Here is a 15,368-nt window from a genome sequence, read left to right as displayed (position 1 = left end):
CTTCGCAGTCCCTCCCTGCTCCCTCCCCAGTTCCCCAGTCCTAGCCCAGTGCCACCAGTGCTCCCAGTCCCACCCCAGTGCCCCCACTCTCATCCCAGTCCCTTGCAACTTCTCTCAGTGCAAGCCAGCGCACCCATTCCTTCCCAAGTGTCCTCCTGCAGTGCAGCTCAGTCCTTCCCCAGTTCGCCCAGTTCCATCCCAGTCCCTTCCCACTGCCCTGAGGCCCATCCCAATTCCCTCCCCAGTGATCCCAGTCCCATCCCAGTGGTGACCCAGTGTGCCCTAGTGCCTCCCCAGTGCCTCTCAGTCCTATCCCAGTGCCTCCAGTCCCTCCCCAGAGAATCCCAGTCCCAGCCCAGTTCCCCCAAGTGCCCCCAGGGCCTCTCCAGTGCCCTCAGTCCCGGCCCAGTCCCTCCCCAGTGCATCTCACTCCTATTCCAGTGCCCCCAGTCCCACAGTTCCCCAGTCCCTCCCCAATGACCCCCAGTCCCATCCCACTGCTCCCAGTCCCCCCCCCACCCCCCGAAAATCTCAGTCCCACCCCAGTGTCCTCACTCCCAGCCCAAATCCCCCCAGTGCCCCCATCCCTCCCCACTGCCCCAGTCCCTCCCAGTGCATGCCAGTCCTTTTCCCCGATGCATCCCACTCCCTCCCTAGAACATCCAAGTCCCATCCCAGTTCCCTCCCCAGTGCCCCTGACCCATCCCCAGCCCTCCCGTGACCTCAGTCCCTCCCCAGGGCATCCCGGTTCTTTCCCCCTGTGCATCCCAGTCCCGTCCCAGGCCCACTCCCCAGTCCTGTCACAGTCCTCTTGCAGTCCCTTCCCAGTCCCTTTCCCAGTGCTCCCAGTCCCATCCCAGTTCCCTCCCCAGTGACCTCAGTCCCATCCCTGTGCCCACCCAGCGCAGCTCAGTCCCATCCCAGTGCCTGTAGTCCCACTGTCCCCAATCCCTCCCCAATGACCCCTGTCCCATCCCACTTCCCCCAGTCCCTCCCTTGAGAATCCCAGTTGCACTCCAGCGCCCCCAGTGCCAGCCCAGTTCTCCCCAGTCCATCTCCAGTGCCCTCAGTCCCATCCCAGTCCCTCCCTACTCCCCCCAGTCCCGCTCCAGTGCCCCTAGTCTCAGCCCAGTGCATCCAACTCCCTTGAAGTGTCCCCAGTCCCATCCCAGTCCCTCCCCAGTTCATTGTGCTCCTTTTCCCTGTGCATCCCATTCCCATCCCAGTCACTTCGCAGTCCCTCCCTGCTCCCTCCCCAGTTCCCCCAGTCCTAGCCCAGTGCCACCAGTGCTCCCAGTCCCACCCCAGTGCCCCCACTCTCATCCCAGTCCCTTGCAACTTCTCTCAGTGCAAGCCAGCGCACCCATTCCTTCCCAAGTGTCCTCCTGCAGTGCAACCCAGTCCTTCCCCAGTTCGCCCAGTTCCATCCCAGTTCCATCCCACTGCCCTGAGGCCCATCCCAATTCCCTCCCCAGTGATCCCAGTCCCATCCCAATGGTGCCACAGTGTGTCCCCAGTGCCTCTCAGTCCTATCCCAGTGCCTCCAGTCCCTCTCCAGAGAATCCCCGTCCCAGCCCAGTACCCCACGTGCCCCCAGGGCCTCTCCAGTGCCCTCAGTCCCGGCCCAGTCCCTCCCCAGTGCATCTCACTCCTATCCCAGTGCCCCCAGTCCCATCCCAGTCCCTCCCCAATGACCCCCAGTCCCATCCCAGTGCTCCCAGTCCCCCTCACCCCCCCGAAAATCTCAGTCCCACCCCAGTGTCCCCACTCCCAGCCCAAATCCCCCCAGTGCCCCCAGTCCCTCTCCAGTGTCCCCAGTCCCATCCCCATCCCTCCCCACTGCCCCCAGTTCATGCCAGTCCTTTTCCCTGATGCATCCCACCCCCTCCCTAGAACATCCAAGTCCCATCCCAGTTCCCTCCCCAGTGCCCCATCCCCAGCCCTCCCGTGACCTCAGTCCCTCCCCAGGGCATCCCGGTTCTTTCCCCCTGTGCATCCCAGTCCTGTCCCAGGCCCACTCCCCAGTCCTGTCACAGTCCTCTTGCAGTCCCTCCCCAGTCCAATCCCAGTCCCTGCAGTGGCTTTCCCGTTGCTCCCAGTTCCTCCCCAGTGCATTCTGCTCCTTTCTCCCATGCATCCCATTCCCATTCCAGTACCATCCCAGTTCCCTTCCCAGCCCCCTCGCAGTCCCTCCCTGCTCCCTCCCCAGTTCCCCCAGTCCTAGCCCAGTGCCACCTGTCCTCCCAGTCCCACCCCAGTGCCCCCACTCTCATCCCAGTCTCTCCCCACTTCCCCCACTGCAACCCACCACCTCCTTTCCCTCCCAAGTGTGCTCTCGCAGTGCAATCCAGACCTTCCCCAGTTTGCCTAGTCCCATCCCAGTCCCTCCTAAGTGATTCCCAGTCCCTCCCCAGTCCCTTCCCAGTACAACTGCATCCCATCCCAGTGACAGCAGTCCCATCCCAGTGGTCCCAGTCTCTCCCCAGAGATTCTCAGGCCCATCCCAGGCACGCTCTCCAGACCCCTCCCCAGTCCTCTCACAGTCCCCTTGCAGTCCCTTCCCAGTCCTATCCCAGTCCCTGCAGTCCCTTTCCCAGTGCTCCCAGTTCCATCCCAGTCTCTCTCCAATGACCCCCAGTCCCATCCCACTACTCCCAGTCCCCCTCCCCCCCCCGAAAATCTCAGTCCCACCCCAGTGTCCCCACTCCCAGCCCAAATCCCCCCAGTGCCCCCATCCCTCCCCACTGCCCCAGTCCCTCCCAGTGCATGCCAGTCCTTTTCCCCGATGCATCTCACTCCCTCCCTAGAGCATCCAAGTCCCATCCCAGTTCCCTCCCCAGTGCCCCTGACCCATCCCCAGCCCTCCCGTGACCTCAGTCCCTCCCCAGGGCATCCCGGTTCTTTCCCCCTGTGCATCCCAGTCCCGTCCCAGGCCCACTCCCCAGTCCTGTCACAGTCCTCTTGCAGTCCCTTCCCAGTCCCTTTCCCATTGCTCCCAGTCCCATCCCAGTTCCCTCCCCAGTGGCCTCAGTCCCATCCCTGTGCCCACCCAGCGCAGCTCAGTCCCATCCCAGTGCCTGTAGTCCCACTGTCCCCAATCCCTCCCCAATGACCCCTGTCCCATCCCACTTCCCCCAGTCCCTCCCTTGAGAATCCCAGTTGCACTCCAGCGCCCCCAGTGCCAGCCCAGTTCTCCCCAGTCCATCTCCAGTGCCCTCAGTCCCATCCCAGTCCCTCCCTACTCCCCCCAGTCCCGCTCCAGTGCCCCTAGTCTCAGCCCAGTGCATCCAACTCCCTTGAAGTGTCCCCAGTCCCATCCCAGTCCCTCCCCAGTTCATTGTGCTCCTTTTCCCTGTGCATCCCATTCCCATCCCAGTCACTTCGCAGTCCCTCCCTGCTCCCTCCCCAGTTCCCCCAGTCCTAGCCCAGTGCCACCAGTGCTCCCAGTCCCACCCCAGTGCCCCCACTCTCATCCCAGTCCCTTGCAACTTCTCTCAGTGCAAGCCAGCGCACCCATTCCTTCCCAAGTGTCCTCCTGCAGTGCAACCCAGTCCTTCCCCAGTTCGCCCAGTTCCATCCCAGTCCCATCCCACTGCCCTGAGGCCCATCCCAATTCCCTCCCCAGTGATCCCAGTCCCATCCCAATGGTGCCACAGTGTGTCCCCAGTGCCTCTCAGTCCTATCCCAGTGCCTCCAGTCCCTCTCCAGAGAATCCCCGTCCCAGCCCAGTACCCCAAGTGCCCCCAGGGCCTCTCCAGTGCCCTCAGTCCCGGCCCAGTCCCTCCCCAGTGCATCTCACTCCTATCCCAGTGCCCCCAGTCCCATCCCAGTCCCTCCCCAATGACCCCCAGTCCCATCCCAGTGCTCCCAGTCCCCCCCCCACCCCCCGAAAATCTCAGTCCCACCCCAGTGTCCTCACTCCCAGCCCAAATCCCCCCAGTGCCCCCATCCCTCCCCACTGCCCCAGTCCCTCCCAGTGCATGCCAGTCCTTTTCCCCGATGCATCCCACTCCCTCCCTAGAACATCCAAGTCCCATCCCAGTTCCCTCCCCAGTGCCCCTGACCCATCCCCAGCCCTCCCGTGACCTCAGTCCCTCCCCAGGGCATCCCGGTTCTTTTCCCCTGTGCATCCCAGTCCCATCCCAGGCCCACTCCCCAGTCCTGTCACAGTCCTCTTGCAGTCCCTTCCCAGTCCAATCCCAGTCCCTGCAGTGGCTTTCCCGTTGCTCCCAGTCCCTCCCCAGTGCATTCCGCTCCTTTCTCCCATGCATCCCATTCCCATTCCAGTACCATCCCAGTTCCCTTCCCAGCCCCCTCGCAGTCCCTCCCTGCTCCCTCCCCAGTTCCCCCAGTCCTAGCCCAATGCCACCTGTCCTCCCAGTCCCACCCCAGTGCCCCCACTCCCATCCCAGTCTCTCCCCACTTCCCCCACTGCAACCCACCACCTCCTTTCCCTCCCAAGTGTCCTTTTGCAGTGCAACCCAGTCCTTCCCCAGTTTGCCTAGTCCCATCCCGGTCCCTCCTAAGTGATTCCCAGTCCCTCCCCAGTCCCTTCCCAGTACAATTGAGGGCACTGAAGAGGCCCTCGGGACGCTTGGGGGAACTGGGCTGGGACGGGGATTCTCTGGGGAGGGACTGGAGGCACTGGGATAGGACTGAGAGGCAGTGGGGAGGCACTAGGACACACTGGGCCACCACTGGGATAGGACTGGAATCACCGGGGAGGGAATTGGGATGGGCCTGAGGGCAGTGGGAAGGGACTGGGATGGGACTGGGCAAACTGGGGAAAGACTGGGTTGCACTGCAGGAGGACACTTGGGAAGGAATGGGTGCACTGGCTTGCACTGAGAGAAGTGGGAAGGGACTGGGATGAGAATGGGGGCACTGGGGTGAGACAGGGAGCATCTCCAGTGCCCTCAGTCCCATCCCAGTCCCTCCCCACTGCCCCCAGTCCCTCCCCAATGCGTTGTGCTCCTTTTCCCTGTGCATCCCATTCCCATCCCAGTCACTTCGCAGTCCCTCCCTGCTCCCTCCCCAGTTCCCCCAGTCCTAGCCCAGTGCCACCAGTGCTCCCAGTCCCACCCCAGTGCCCCCACTCTCATCCCAGTCCCTTGCAACTTCTCTCAGTGCAAGCCAGCGCACCCATTCCTTCCCAAGTGTCCTCCTGCAGTGCAGCTCAGTCCTTCCCCAGTTCGCCCAGTTCCATCCCAGTCCCTTCCCACTGCCCTGAGGCCCATCCCAATTCCCTCCCCAGTGATCCCAGTCCCATCCCAGTGGTGACCCAGTGTGCCCTAGTGCCTCCCCAGTGCCTCTCAGTCCTATCCCAGTGCCTCCAGTCCCTCCCCAGAGAATCCCAGTCCCAGCCCAGTTCCCCCAAGTGCCCCCAGGGCCTCTCCAGTGCCCTCAGTCCCGGCCCAGTCCCTCCCCAGTGCATCTCACTCCTATTCCAGTGCCCCCAGTCCCACGGTTCCCCAGTCCCTCCCCAATGACCCCCAGTCCCATCCCACTGCTCCCAGTCCCCCCCCCACCCCCCGAAAATCTCAGTCCCACCCCAGTGTCCTCACTCCCAGCCCAAATCCCCCCAGTGCCCCCATCCCTCCCCACTGCCCCAGTCCCTCCCAGTGCATGCCAGTCCTTTTCCCCGATGCATCCCACTCCCTCCCTAGAGCATCCAAGTCCCATCCCAGTTCCCTCCCCAGTGCCCCTGACCCATCCCCAGCCCTCCCGTGACCTCAGTCCCTCCCCAGGGCATCCCGGTTCTTTCCCCCTGTGCATCCCAGTCCCGTCCCAGGCCCACTCCCCAGTCCTGTCACAGTCCTCTTGCAGTCCCTTCCCAGTCCCTTTCCCAGTGCTCCCAGTCCCATCCCAGTTCCCTCCCCAGTGACCTCAGTCCCATCCCTGTGCCCACCCAGCGCAGCTCAGTCCCATCCCAGTGCCTGTAGTCCCACTGTCCCCAATCCCTCCCCAATGACCCCTGTCCCATCCCACTTCCCCCAGTCCCTCCCTTGAGAATGCCAGTTGCACTCCAGCGCCCCCAGTGCCAGCCCAGTTCTCCCCAGTCCATCTCCAGTGCCCTCAGTCCCATCCCAGTCCCTCCCTACTCCCCCCAGTCCCGCTCCAGTGCCCCTAGTCTCAGCCCAGTGCATCCAACTCCCTTGAAGTGTCCCCAGTCCCATCCCAGTCCCTCCCCAGTTCATTGTGCTCCTTTTCCCTGTGCATCCCATTCCCATCCCAGTCACTTCGCAGTCCCTCCCTGCTCCCTCCCCAGTTCCCCCAGTCCTAGCCCAGTGCCACCAGTGCTCCCAGTCCCACCCCAGTGCCCCCACTCTCATCCCAGTCCCTTGCAACTTCTCTCAGTGCAAGCCAGCGCACCCATTCCTTCCCAAGTGTCCTCCTGCAGTGCAACCCAGTCCTTCCCCAGTTCGCCCAGTTCCATCCCAGTCCCTTCCCACTGCCCTGAGGCCCATCCCAATTCCCTCCCCAGTGATCCCAGTCCCATCCCAGTGGTGGCCCAGTGTGTCCTAGTGCCTCCCCAGTGCCTCTCAGTCCTATCCCAGTGCCTCCAGTCCCTCCCCAGAGAATCCCCGTCCCAGCCCAGTTCCCCCAAGTGCCCCCAGGGCCTCTCCAGTGCCCTCAGTCCCGGCCCAGTCCCTCCCCAGTGCATCTCACTCCTATTCCAGTGCCCCCAGTCCCACGGTTCCTCAGTCCCTCCCCAATGACCCCCAGTCCCATCCCACTGCTCCCAGTCCCCCCCCCCGCCCCCCGAAAATCTCAGTCCCACCCCAGTGTCCCCACTCCCAGCCCAAATCCCCCCAGTGCCCCCATCCCTCCCCACTGCCCCAGTCCCTCCCAGTGCATGCCAGTCCTTTTCCCTGATGCATCCCACCCCCTCCCTAGAACATCCAAGTCCCATCCCAGTTCCCTCCCCAGTGCCCCTGACCCATCCCCAGGCCTCCCGTGACCTCAGTCCCTCCCCAGGGCATCCCGGTTCTTTCCCCCTGTGCATCCCAGTCCTGTCCCAGGCCCACTCCCCAGTCCTGTCACAGTCCTCTTGCAGTCCCTCCCCAGTCCAATCCCAGTCCCTGCAGTGGCTTTCCCGTTGCTCCCAGTTCCTCCCCTGTGCATTCTGCTCCTTTCTCCCATGCATCCCATTCCCATTCCAGTACCATCCCAGTTCCCTTCCCAGCCCCCTCGCAGTCCCTCCCTGCTCCCTCCCCAGTTCCCCCAGTCCTAGCCCAGTGCCACCTGTCCTCCCAGTCCCACCCCAGTGCCCCCACTCTCATCCCAGTCTCTCCCCACTTCCCCCACTGCAACCCACCACCTCCTTTCCCTCCCAAGTGTGCTCTCGCAGTGCAATCCAGTCCTTCCCCAGTTTGCCTAGTCCCATCCCAGTCCCTCCTAAGTGATTCCCAGTCCCTCCCCAGTCCCTTCCCAGTACAACTGCATCCCATCCCAGTGACAGCAGTCCCATCCCAGTGGTCCCAGTCTCTCCCCAGAGATTCTCAGGCCCATCCCAGGCACGCTCTCCAGACCCCTCCCCAGTCCTCTCACAGTCCCCTTGCAGTCCCTTCCCAGTCCTATCCCAGTCCCTGCAGTCCCTTTCCCAGTGCTCCCAGTTCCATCCCAGTCTCTCTCCAATGACCCCCAGTCCCATCCCACTGCTCCCAGTCCCCCTCACCCCCCCGAAAATCTCAGTCCCACCCCAGTGTCCCCACTCCCAGCCCAAATCCCCCCAGTGCCCCCAGTCCCTCTCCAGTGTCCCCAGTCCCATCCCCATCCCTCCCCACTGCCCCCAGTCCCTCCCAGTGCATGCCAGTCCTTCTCCCCGATGCATCCCACTCCCTCCCTAGAACATCCAAGTCCCATCCCAGTTCCCTCCCCAGTGCCCCTGACCCATCCCCAGCCCTCCCGTGACCTCAGTCCCTCCCCAGGGCATCCCGGTTCTTTCCCCCTGTGCATCCCAGTCCCGTCCCAGGCCCACTCCCCAGTCCTGTCACAGTCCTCTTGCAGTCCCTTCCCAGTCCCTTTCCCAGTGCTCCCAGTCCCATCCCAGTTCCCTCCCCAGTGACCTCAGTCCCATCCCTGTGCCCACCCAGCGCAGCTCAGTCCCATCCCAGTGCCTGTAGTCCCACTGTCCCCAATCCCTCCCCAATGACCCCTGTCCCATCCCACTTCCCCCAGTCCCTCCCTTGAGAATCCCAGTTGCACTCCAGCACCCCCAGTGCCAGCCCAGTTCTCCCCAGTCCATCTCCAGTGCCCTCAGTCCCATCCCAGTCCCTCCCTACTCCCCCCAGTCCCGCTCCAGTGCCCCTAGTCTCAGCCCAGTGCATCCAACTCCCTTGAAGTGTCCCCAGTCCCATCCCAGTCCCTCCCCAGTTCATTGTGCTCCTTTTCCCTGTGCATCCCATTCCCATCCCAGTCACTTCGCAGTCCCTCCCTGCTCCCTCCCCAGTTCCCGCAGTCCTAGCCCAGTGCCACCTGTCCTCCCAGTCCCACCCCAGTGCCCCCACTCTCATCCCAGTCTCTCCCCACTTCCCCCACTGCAACCCACCACCTCCTTTCCCTCCCAAGTGTCCTTTTGCAGTGCAACCCAGTCCTTCCCCAGTTTGCCTAGTCCCATCCCAGTCCCTCCTAAGTGATTCCCATTCCCTCCCCAGTCCCCTCCCAGTACAACTGCATCCCATCCCAGTGACAGCAGTCCCATCCCAGTGGTCCCAGTCTCTCCCCAGAGATTCTCAGGCCCATCCCAGGCACGCTCTCCAGTCCCCTCCCCAGTCCTCTCACAGTCCCCTTGCAGTCCCTTCCCAGTCCTATCCCAGTCCCTGCAGTCCCTTTCCCAGTGCTCCCAGTCCCATCCCAGTCCCTCCCCAATGACCCTCAGTCCCATCCCACTGCTCCCAGTCCCCCTCACCCCCCCGAAAATCTCAGTCCCACCCCAGTGTCCCCACTCCCAGCCCAAATCCCCCCAGTGCCCCCAGTCCCTCTCCAGTGTCCCCAGTCCCATCCCCATCCCTCCCCACTGCCCCAGTCCCTCCCAGTGCATGCCAGTCCTTTTCCCCGATGCATCCCACTCCCTTCCTAGAACATCCAGTCCCATCCCAGTTCCCTTCCCAGTGCCCCTGACCCATCCCCAGCCCTCCCGTGACCTCAGTCCCTCCCCAGGGCATCCCGGTTCTTTTCCCCTGTGCATCCCAGTCCCATCCCAGGCCCACTCCCCAGTCCTGTCACAGTCCTCTTGCAGTCCCTTCCCAGTCCAATCCCAGTCCCTGCAGTGGCTTTCCCGTTGCTCCCAGTCCTTCCCCAGTGCATTCCGCTCCTTTCTCCCATGCATCCCATTCCCATTCCAGTACCATCCCAGTTCCCTTCCCAGCCCCCTCGCAGTCCCTCCCTGCTCCCTCCCCAGTTCCCCCAGTCCTAGCCCAGTGCCACCAGTGCTCCCAGTCCCACCCCAGTGCCCCCACTCTCATCCCAGTCCCTTCCCACTTGTCTCAGTGCAAGCCAGCGCACCCATTCCTTCCCAAGTGTCCTCCTGCAGTGCAACCCAGTCCTTCCCCAGTTTGCCCAGTTCCATCCCAGTCCCTTCCCACTGTCCTCAGGCCCATCCCAATTCCCTCCCCTGTGATCCCTAATTAAGGTGTCTTTTACTCCGTGTTCCCAGGCTTCCTCTTTCCCTTCGGTCGCCGTGGACACTGTGCCGGATGCCTCTGGCAGGACTAACCCCGGGGCTTTTATGTCCAACGTGCTGTGCTGTGTGTGCCTGCAGGTAAGAAAAGCTGGGAGTGCAGTCCTTCTGCTTTGATTGCTGTGTCTCTTGGGTAGTGATTTTGGAGGGGAATTCCAGAGCGATTTGGTTTGAAGGGGACCTTCAAAGGCCATCCTGCCTTCCGTGGGCAGGGACACCTTCCCCTCTCATCCTCAGCTGGATGCTCCCAGTCCCATCCAGCCTGGCCTGGAACACTTGCAGGGATGGGGCAGGCTCAGCTTCCCTGTGCAGTGTGCTCTAATATCTCTCCCCTGTCATCAGGAAAAATGTTGTCAGCGTGTTTTGTTCAACGATGGTAAGCAGGGCCCGGGTGAAAATGACTTTCTGTTAGGTGCAGAGGGAAATAATTCTCCTTTGAAGTCAAATGTATTCAGATTTGCACGAGTCTTGTCTGCCTTCTGTTTGAATTGCTTCCTATTCTAGGCAGTTGTTTTAAATTAAACTTTTATTTTGTGTCTCCCCCTTCAGCATCCTGTCCAAGACAAAGCTACCTTTCTTTCCTCGTGGGAATGGACTGGCCGGGCTTTGGCAATCTGGCCCCTCGAAAGTCTTAAGTGACCTCTTCCAGCAGGGGAAGACTGAAGCAAGGGGTGCCAGAAAGAACTGGAGTTTCTGGAGAATAAAAGCTGGAAGCGTGCCCCCGAAAATCCCCCCGGGTGGTCAGTGGTCTGACTTGCAGGGACCGGTGGCCTTGGCCAGGAGCGGTCCTGTGGGAAGCGGCTTTGCCCAGCCTGTAATTTTAATTTCCATTGGCTGCTTGGCAAAGCCCCCCTGAGTGAGCCCCAGTGCCTGGCATGAGCGGAGCGGGCTTCCAGGGAGGTATTCAGCTGGTCAGCGTCAGGAACCATCCTAACTGAGGCCTCGGTGAGTGCTTTTTGTATGACTGGACAGTGAAGCTGTGTGAATGACCTGGCTAGTGCTCGGTGTACTCCTAATTAAAGTGTCTTTTACTCTGTGTTCTCAGGCTCCCTCTTTCCCTTCGGTTGCCATGGGTGTGCCGGACACCTCTGGCAGGACTAACCCTGTGGCTTTTATGTCCAACGTGCTGTGCTGTGTGCCTGCAGGTAAGAAAAGCTGGGAGTGTAGTCCCTCTGCTTTGATTGCTGTGTCTCTTGGGTAGTGATTTTGGAGGGGAATCCCAGAGCGATTTGGTTTGAAGGGGACCTTCAAAGGCCATCCTGCCTTCCGTGGGCAGGGACACCTTCCCCTCTCATCCTCAGCTGGATGCTCCCAGTCCCATCCAGCCTGGCCTGGAACACTTGCAGGGATGGGGCAGGCTCAGCTTCCCTGTGCAGTGTGCTCTAATATCTCTCCACTGGCATCCTGAAAAATGTTGTCAGCGTGTTTTGTTGGACGACGGTAAGCAGGACCTGGGTGAAAAGGACATTCTCTGAGGTGCTGGGGGAAGGAGCAGGAACGGGAGCGTGCTGCGGAGAAGGAAAATTCCAGGGGGTGGGTGCCAAGAAATTTGTCCTTCCCTTGCCCTGTGCTCTGCACTTAGCAATGGGTCAAGTGCAGAAGTTTCCTGGGGACCCTGGGAAATGATGCCGGGTCTGCTAAGAAAAGTGGGGCCAAAGGAGCAGGACCTGGGTCTGCGAGCGTGGGAGAAACAAGGGCCGGGTCATCCTCTGCCTCCAGGAGGGAGGGCAGCAGGAAAGGCCACGGACTAAAGCACTGAAGTGCCGTTCCCCAGGGAGCCCCTGCCCAGCACTGAACTTGCTTGTGCACTTGCTGTCCCTTTGCCAGCGGAGCCGAAGCGTCGGGTGCGGGTGCCGGGGGGATGGAGCTGCCAAGGACAAACTGGGAGGGTGTTTGCAAAGGAAGGGGGGAGAAGGAGCTCTTGATGTGCTTTTTTTACTTCTTCATCCCACAGAATTGCCACGAGAGGAAATACTTCAGAGGGGCTTCCCTCCAGCTAAGCCCTGAATATGCCAGGAGGTTTCAGCCGGGAGGAAAGGAGCTGTGGAAGAAAAGCAGCCTAAAAATAGCCAGCGGGGATCATCAGGTTTTCCAGGCAAGAAGAACAAGGAGAGAGATGAGGGAATCGGGTTCCAATTCCTAATGATTTGGTGGGTGCAGGAATGATTTCTGTGTGTTTTCCAGTCCCTTTTGATTCCTGAGATGATTTTAAAATGATGGCTTTAGCAATCAACTAAATCGGAGATGTTGTTTTTGAGAGGAAATGATGCCAAATAAATGCAGAGTTTTGGGTCAGTTTTTGGGATGATTTGGGTCATTTTTTGGGGTCAGTTTGGGGTCACTGTTTGGGGTGATTTGGGTCAGTTTTGGGTCAGCTTTTGGGATGATTGGGGTCAGTTTTGGGTCAGCTTTTGGGATGATTTGGGTCGGTTTGGGGTCAATTTTTGGGGAGCACTGGGTGCTACTGGAGTTTGTTGGGGAGCACTGGGTGTTACTGGGGGTTGTTGAGGAGCACTGGGTGTTACTGGGGTGCACTGGGGAGCACCGGGTGTTACTGAGGGTTGTTGGGGAGCACTGGGAGAGAAGATGAAAAATAAAGAGAATAAAAAATAAACGAAATAAAAAAAGGAAATATAAAAAACAAAAGAAAATTAAAAAAAAAGGCAAAAAACCTAAAAAGGAAATAAAATGAAAATGAAATAAAAGAGAAAAAAAAAAAAAAGAAAAAAAGAAACCCCTTCTTGGGCACCCCGTTTCCTCTCCTCCCCCCCCCCCCCCCCGAACCGTAAATTGCGGGGTCATCACCCCTCAAATGTGAGAAGGGGACCCCAAAATGTGGGTGAGGGAACCCCAGAGAGCCGAAAAAGTGGAGGGGGAGCCGCAGTAAGAAAGCGAAGCCGGGCGGTCGGGCGGCGGGGTGGGGGGGGGAGCCAAGGTGGCGACGCCGGCGCGTGCGCAGTCGTTGGAAAGACGCCGGCGATCACGTGGTAACTGAGGGCAGCCAGGAGAGGGACCGGCGACGCATGCGCGGTGGCTCTCGTGCCGGTGCAGCGCTCCCTGGTCGAGTTAAGGGCCGGTTCCGGCGGCAGGGCGGGACTCGCGGTCTCCCGTCCCTCCCGGGGTGTGTGTGGGGGGAATAACATGAAGATTTTTTGGGGTGAAAGCGCAGAAATTAGCGAGGAGGGACGCTAATTTGGGTAAACCCGGTCCCCGGAAGTAGAGAGCGACCGGAAGTCCTCCAAGGCCCCGTCCCAGAAGTCCGCCAAGCCCACAGTAAAGATGGCGCCGCCAGGACCGGAACGACCACACTAAAAATGGCGGCCCCTGCCCGGAAGTTTGCCCCGACGCCACACTCAAGATGGCGCCGCCAAAACCGGAACTTAGCCGAGGCCACACTAAAGATGGCGGCGAGAGGCCCCCTCGCTTTAGAGAGGTGTCTATCCTGTTGCCTGACCTCCGCCGCGACCCGGACCCCCGCCCCGCGCCCGCAGCGCCGTCTCGCCGCGCCGCTTCCCGCTGTGGGGACGGGGCGGGGCGCTCGGCGGCGCCGGGCGCGGGCGGCAGGTTCGTGGGCGGCGGCAGGCACCGGCGAGGGCAGCCCCCGTCTCGGCGCCGCGGCGCGCGAGGACCTCAGGCGCCCACGCCGCGCCGCCCGCTCGCCCCGCTCCGCTCCCGCTCCCGCTCCCGCTCCCGCCCCCGCCGTGCCCTGGAGATGCTATCGGGGCTGCGCCGCCGCCTTCCCCCCCGGGAGCGACCCACGGCGGCAGATCCGACGGAGACCGTCCCCGGGGTAAGCTGGGCGCGGCGGGTGGGCGCGGCCGCCTGTGGCTCCACCCGTCCCTCTCTCCCCTCCCATGCGGGACAGCCCCAGGTGTGGGCAGTGAGGCTGACAAAGAGGCGGGACAGCCCCAGGTGTGGGCAGTGAGGGTGACAAGGGGCGGGCCGTGCTCGGTGGGGCCCTTTTTATGGGGAGCTTCTGCAGGAGAGCAGTCGATCCCAGGGAATCTCTCAAGCAGTGATGGTGAGAGCATCTCGCAGGGGCTGGGGGAAGCACCTGATGTACCCGGATTATCGCTCGAGGAAGGTGCCGAGGGATGAGCCCTGTTCCAGGAAGCAGCGCAGGAGAGGGGAGCAGCGCACGTGGACAGGTGGGAGAGTGTTGGGGTGCAGAAAACATGCAGCTCAGACTAGAGGAAGACCTTGGAAGTTTCTTTTATTGATACAAACGTGCAAAGCAGAGAGTGAGGTGGAATATAAACACTGTAGGTGCTCGGGCAGGTGAACCAGGACTTAGGAGAGGAAATCGCTTTCCTCAGCACCTAAAGTTCCAATTGCCTCTCTCAGGAGCAGTCGAGAGGAGTTTCTACTTTGGGGCTGGTCTCCAAAGGTAGGCACCTGAAACTGCTGTGGGAAGCTTACTGCCGTAACCAGACAGTAATTTCCCCTGATATTTTAGCTACTAAACCCAGTGAGTTTTATTTCCTCTGTGCAGAGCTCTCCACTCTCATTTTAAGGCTATTTTCCCCGGTCCTCACCGCAGGACAGCGGCTCTTTCCCGGTTCAAACCTCGGCACAGCCACCGAACCGGGCGCGGGTCCGTGGAAGCACTTCCTGATTCTCGTTATTACCTCACTCCACATCCCCCATCGCGAAGCACCCCGGGAGCTCACCCCAGCAGCGCGGGAGGGTCCCGGCAGCCCCGGGGCTCCTTGCGGCCCCCTCCGCGCCTCGTTCCGGTACCGCCAGGCTCACCCTTGTCCCGCAGGTAGGACGCGGCCACGCCGCGCTGCCGCAGCCCGCGCCGCGCCGCTCCCCTTCCCGGCGCCGCAGCCCGCGCCGCGCCGCTCCCCTTCCCGGCGCCGCAGCCCGCGCCGCGCCGCTCCCCTTCCCGGCGCCGCAGCCCGCGCCGCGCCGCTCCCCTTCCCGGCGCCGCAGCCCGCGCCGCGCCGCTCCCCTTCCCGGCGCCGCAGCCCCCGCCGCGCCGCTGCCCTTCCCGGCGCCGCAGCCCCCGCCGCGCCGCTGCCCTTCCCGGCGCCGCAGCCCGCGCCGCGCCGCTCCCCTTCCCGGCGCCGCAGCCCCCTCCGCTCCAACTCCCGCCATTCTGCTCCAGTCCCTCCGCTCCAGCCCCTACCCGAATCCAATACCAACCCTAAATCTAATAGCAACTATAATACCTGCTCACGTTAGGAGTCCTTTTCTTTGTCAGGCTCTTTACCTATCCTGATTTTAAGTCAGAGATGCAAACCAGGTGCTGCTGCTCCCAGAGCCTTTATACTGTCTTGGATTGGGCTGCTCCCTTTCTCCCGGGGCCTCAAGGGAAGGGAGGTGGGCACGACCAGGGGTATATTAACCCCAGCCTTTGGTCAGGGAAGTCATTCAGCAGGCAGGCTTCAATGGGATAAGAGCTCTCCCTTTCTTTCATTTAATGGCACTTCTCAAGCTATTCCTGCTTTATTAAAGCATCAGCTTTGGTATCCAAAGAAGCAGAGCTGTATATGGTAATGAAGAGGATTACACTCACATGCAGGGTTTTTAAATTTAATAACTTGGTGTTGCTAAGCTGCTTTTATAATTGGTTATCTCTTTTTCTTTTCCTTAGGAGCCTTGCATATTTTGGGATTTCCTGATCATCTCAACTGCAGTTTGGCATTTTTTCACCAGTGTTATCCAGTCCTCAGGTGAAGCT

At 61.2% G+C, this 15,368-nt stretch overlaps 2 long non-coding RNA genes across 2 annotated transcripts in view; both read left to right on the top strand.

Moving 5' to 3' along the window:
• Positions 1 to 12,256, top strand: part of LOC135408860 (uncharacterized) — a 43,832-nt gene extending 31,576 nt beyond the window's left edge. The window contains exons 6-7 of the long non-coding RNA XR_010427890.1: positions 11,979 to 12,151; positions 12,242 to 12,256. This is a non-coding gene — a long non-coding RNA (uncharacterized LOC135408860). The remainder of the gene's footprint in view (positions 1 to 11,978; positions 12,152 to 12,241) is intronic.
• LOC135408857 (uncharacterized) lies at positions 9,674 to 10,602 on the top strand. Its single transcript, XR_010427887.1, has 3 exons — positions 9,674 to 9,763; positions 10,232 to 10,419; positions 10,591 to 10,602. It is a non-coding gene; the product is annotated as an uncharacterized LOC135408857 (long non-coding RNA).
• Positions 12,257 to 15,368: the final 3,112 nt, after the last annotated feature.

The sequence above is a fragment of the Pseudopipra pipra genome, unplaced genomic scaffold (genome assembly GCF_036250125.1).
Source record: "Pseudopipra pipra isolate bDixPip1 unplaced genomic scaffold, bDixPip1.hap1 HAP1_SCAFFOLD_69, whole genome shotgun sequence".
NCBI lineage: Eukaryota > Metazoa > Chordata > Aves > Passeriformes > Pipridae > Pseudopipra > Pseudopipra pipra.
Note: the sequence above shows the minus strand (reverse complement) of the source record. Positions and strands in the feature narration are given on the sequence as shown.